Source organism: Acinonyx jubatus, chromosome A2, assembly GCF_027475565.1.
Source record: "Acinonyx jubatus isolate Ajub_Pintada_27869175 chromosome A2, VMU_Ajub_asm_v1.0, whole genome shotgun sequence".
Lineage (NCBI taxonomy): Eukaryota > Metazoa > Chordata > Mammalia > Carnivora > Felidae > Acinonyx > Acinonyx jubatus.
The window spans coordinates 89,553,516-89,558,942 of NC_069383.1; the positions used below are offsets into that span (position 1 = coordinate 89,553,516).

The 5,427-nt window shown below is 40.2% G+C and overlaps 1 pseudogene; it reads left to right on the forward strand.

Moving 5' to 3' along the window:
- The first annotated feature begins 397 nt into the window (after nucleotides 1–397).
- Nucleotides 398–1,861, forward strand: LOC106987832 (ADP/ATP translocase 2-like; annotated as a pseudogene).
- The last annotated feature ends 3,566 nt before the right edge of the window (nucleotides 1,862–5,427 follow it).

Below are 5,427 nucleotides of genomic sequence, written 5' to 3' on the forward strand. Positions count from 1 at the left end.
TTTGAAATATCAGTGAAAATTCATGATTTTTAAAGGTGTGTGTGTGGATAGATAGATAGATCGGTTGATCTGTCCATTGTCCTCCATGCAGTAACATACTTAGAGTAATGAGCATCACTAGTCCGATTATCTTGATTTCCATATACTATTCCCCATACACATCTTGGAGAAATGGCTTAAGTCCATGGTGAGAGTAGAACGTCTTCTTGTGCCAGAAAACACAAAAATGTTCAACTATGACATACAAGCCAAATGAGAGGAGCTACCACTGGTAATAGTTGGTCTATTTGAAACATTAAGAAGAATATGGGCCATAATTTACCAAACACGTTGAAAAAAATGAAAATCCACAAGTCCAGGCTTATTTGAAGAAAAAAAAAAAGGCCCCAGAGTCCCAGCCAGTTCCTACCACAGTCCTGCAGTTACCCATCTTCTCTTTCCTTTCAACATGACAGATGCTGCTGTGTCCAAGGACTTCCTGGCAGGTGGAGTGACTCTTGCCATCTCCAAGACTGTGGTAGCACCCACCCCGCAGGTGCAGCAAGCTGGCAAACAAATCACCACAGGTAAGTGATGAAAGGGCATTACAGACTGCGTGGTTCGTATCCCTAAGGATCAGGGATGGTAACCTGGCCAATGTCATCAGATACTTCCTCATGCAGGCTCTCAACTTTGCCTTCAAAGATAAATACAAGTAGATCTTCCTGGGTGGTGTGGGCAAGAGAATCCAGTTTTGTCCTACTTTGCAGGGAATTTGCCATCAGGTGGTGGTGCTGGAGCCACATCCTTGTGTTTTGTGTATCCTCTTGATTTTTTCCCTTATATGTCTAGCAACAGATGTGGGCACAGCTGGAACTGAAAGGGAATTCAGAGGCCTCTGTGACTGCCTGGTTAAGAGCTACAAATCTACAGGGCACCTGGGTGGCCCAGTCTATTAAGCACCAACTTCCACTCAGGTCATGATCTCATGGTTCATGAGTTTGAGCTCCACGTCAGGCTCTGTGCTGACAGCTCAGAGCCTGGAGCCTGCTTCAGATTCTGTCTCCTTCTCTGCCTGCCCCTCCCCAGCTCTCTCTCTCTCTCAAAAATAAATAAACATTAAAAAAATTTAAAAAAATCTACAAATCTAGGGGTGCCTTGGTGGCTCAGTCAGTTGAGCATCTGACTCTTGATTTCAGCTCAGGTCATGATCTCACGGTTGGTGAGACTGAGCTTCACATAGCACTGTGTGCTGACAGCGTGGAACCTGCTTGGGGTTCTCACTCTGCCTCTCTCTCCCCCTCCCTCTCTCCCTCTCTCTCTCTCTTAAAATAAGTAAATAAACTTAAAAGAAATCTACAAATCTAGTGGGATTAAGGGCCTGTACAAATTTAATGTGTCTATGCAGGGTATCTCATCTACTGAGCTGCCTACTTCGGTATCTATGACAATGCAAAGGGAATGCTTCCAGATCCCCAGAATATTCATCTCTTAATCAGCTGGATGATTGCACAATCTGTCACAGAGCTTGCTGGGTTGACTTCCTGTCCATTTGACTATTCATGGCCATATGATGATGCATCCAGGGTGCAAAGAAACTGACATCATGTACACAGGCATGCCCAACTGCTGAAGGAAGATTGCCCTGATGAAGTAGCCAAAGCTCTTCCAAAGGTGCATGGTCCAGTATTCTCAGAGGCATGGGTGGTGCTCTTGTGCTCTTGTATGATGAAATCAAGAAGTTCACATAAATTATTTCCTAGTGCATCCCCTTGTGAACAGGCATATTACATTATTCTTGACACACTGTTGGCTGTCTATTTATCAATGGCAACCATCATCTGACCAGTTTTCTCTTAAAACCACTTCCCCAATGATGGGACTCAATTATATATTTTTATTTCAGCCACCCTGATAATTAAACTTGAAGAAATAAGAAATCTGAAATTTAAAAATAAATAAAGAAATAAAAATTAAAAAAAGAAATTAACCTATTTGCCAGCATTAAAGGTGGCATATCATCTCCTTATTCAGAAAATTAAAAAAAAATTAATCTCCATAATTGGAAGCAAATATATCTCATCCTCAATTGGTGAAGGGAAGTTTTTAAGAAGTTTTTGAAACAGAAAAGCATGCCAGATAACGAATGGAGGAGGAATGACAGAATTAGAAAATTACCCATACTACAAACTTCAGTGAAATATCTATTTGGGCAAGAATCATCAATAAATACTAAATACAGTAAGTAAAATTTTGGTTGGGTGGGGAGTGGGGGAGCAGGACATCTGCACAGTGCCAGATGACAAAAGGAAAACATATTTTTACAATGGAAAAATCTGACTGTCACCACCTTAATCTAGTGATCAAATTAGCATCAAGAATAGCGAAGCTTTGTGAGAGCATGTGCCTGTTGAAATGATACAATATAAACTGTGCATATCATCTATGTCATGTCTTTACTAAAAATATTCACTCTGACTCTACTGGTCTAGCATCTTCACATTGTCAATGTCATGAATAAAGAGTATAGATTTAAAAAAAAAAACTATAAAAACCAATGCCAGATTCTTTCACAGTTGGATGAAATTGCTCTAGGTGAGACAATGGAAACTGTATTATGGACTAGTTAGCAAAAGATATAAGAAAACTTAATCTTTGGGGGTATAATATGGTATCATAATATAAGGAAATATTCTTATTTTTAGAAGATATTTGCTGAATTATTTGTAATGGAACTGTTAGAAGGTTGCAAATTCCTTTAAAATGGTTCAGCACAAGTTTAAAAGATGATAAAGCAGGTATAGCAAAATGTGCAACTGAAAACATTTATACTAAAAACTTACAAGAAAAGATTGTTATTTATATCATCTGCTTTTTTAAAACACACTTCTTTGTAAGGCATGGCCAAGCTTGCAGCTGGCCAATACTCGCACTGAGAAAAACCAAACAAATCGGGTAAACTTCAATAATTCTCTAACGAGTCAAGGCATCAAAAAATTGCTGATACAACAGGAACTAGAGGGCACAGGATTCTAGAACAAGGAGAACCACGGAGAGACATGCTGACTTCTGCAGCTTCTTTCGTTCTGGGGGATATTTGCCAAATCTGGGCTCAGGGCAAGAGGCTGTGCACCTGGACTTTGCCTAAGCACGGGGTTACTGCTGGGAGACAGACAAACCAGAGACCTCCAGTGGTCTCAGGGAGAGACAAAAACCAAAGACTTCAAGGGCTGATGGCCAGGTAGTAACAGAAGGGCAGAGAACTGAGCCTAAAGCTTATAGGCTATTTTCTACCCAAGACATTTGTCAAATTCTGGAGCTGTAGAGGGCATGAGGCTAAACAGCCAAGAAGAAAACCACTGAAAAGCTGAGTGGGGTTTTCTGCAATCTCCCTGTGATATGCGTGAAGATTCAAGTTCAAGACCACCAGGGGAAGGTACCCCAATGATCATACTAGGCTTTCAGTTAAAAGATCCTAAAAACTACCTTTTAGATACAGAAGAAAATCAGAGGTGGACAGAATCTTTTAAAAACTGCAACCAGCTTCAACTCTGCCTAAAGGTAGAGAGGTAAACTATCACTCTATCTGCTGATCAGAGAAAATGATAAAGCCTCTGAGGGTAGTTAATGTCATCTGGATCCTTTACAATGATTACCACAGGTCTACGTGCCACATAAAGATGACAGTGTCCAGGGGCACCTGGGTGGCTCAGTCGGTTGAGCGTCTGACTTCAGCTCAGGTTGTGATCTCACAGTCTGTGAGTTCAAGCCCCACGTCGGGCTCTGTGCTGACAGCTCAGGGCATGGAGTCTGCTTCGGATTCTGTGCCTGCCTCTCTCTCTGCCCCTCCCCTGCTCATGCTCTGTCTCTCTCTGTCTCAAAAATAAATAAATAAAAAAAAAGATGAGTGTCCAGAAGCATAAAAAGAAACATTCCTTTTTTTGTGTGGATTTTTAAGAGCAAGGAGAAACTTCCCCATGTCTAATCCTCTGAGCTGACTTTTCCTCACATTAACTCATCCATGCCTAAACAAATTATCTGACCATGATGATGAGATGCTCATGGTTGGCTTAAACTGATTAAGGTTCATCATCCCCCTTACTCCCAATGGACCTGGAGAGGACCCAGTCTCTTTAGAAAGACATGATCTCTCAGAAGAGGATGAAGCCAATCAGGATCTGCTAGCAAGGAAAGAAGGAATGGGATCGAGTAGGCAATCAACAATGTTGCCACATCATCTACCAGCCATTACTATGGAGACCTGAGCATTTTAATATCTTTGAGTCACAGTTTGTTTATCTTTAAAATTTAGATAATACCTCAAAAGGCTGCTGGATCTATTCCATGAAGTTGTATATAAACATATTATATATGTATATATATAATATATATCCTTTTAAATGATCAAATGTCTAACATATTTAGTGCATCAATAGTGTTGGTTAATATTGTTTGCCATGGTTTTGAGTCCTTTTTTTAGACATGTTTTAGCTGTCAGTGGTCATTTAAAGCATAACAACTCAACCCTAACCCACATGTCAGGTGTGTGTGAATAGCGTAGACAGTAAGACTAGTATCCACCTTGCTTTTGCTTCTCAACATGCTATGCTGACACCTGGAGAGGCATCTCTAAGAAAATGGCCCATCAGAGTATGAATTGAGGGCCACATTATTTCTCCCCATCATTCACTCCCTCCTTGGTACCCAAATTCTGCCTTTAACAATGTACTAATTTATTACTTTTCAATTAATAAAAGTACAGGTTCAGAGGTGAACCAGTGGATAGAAGAACAAGACAGATATGGCATATGTCCCAAGAGTTCTATTTTTACTGAAAGATTTGGGATGGGTGGGAAGGTAGAGTTAAATAACTTAATAAGATTTCTCTTCTAACCAAATTTAATGAAAGTAATTCTTACTTTAATACTAAAGTAAACAGACATGGAGAACACAAAATTTTAATGGAGTTTACAAATAATATGCAAGATTTGAAGAGAACTTCTGTTTGAAGTGACTAACCATCTTCTTCTGCCTTTAGGGTCACTGCTGTAGGAAAGGTTTAGGAGCACTATGCTTCTGATTAAATAAATATTCTGGACTTTTTCTTTTTAAGGCAAATACTAGGAACCCCTATTGAGTTTATCACAGAATTTTTTTTTCTTTGAATAACAGGAGTGATGGGAAGTCATGCTGGCAATGGGTACCTGTGGGTGAGGTGTCAATCCCTGAAGAGCTAGGACAAATGTCTCAAAAGAGGGACAGAGAGAAGTAGACACTGTTTTGTCTAGGGTCACTGTCCATGAAGCAATGGAGAGTAGAGGCTAAGTGCATGGACCAATGATAATAGCTGTGCCATCTGCTGTCTTTATCACTCTGGCCAATGTGCTCTAAGCCTTGGTTCTTTCTATTGACCAATGGATACAATGGTGCCTCCTTTACTATGTTCAT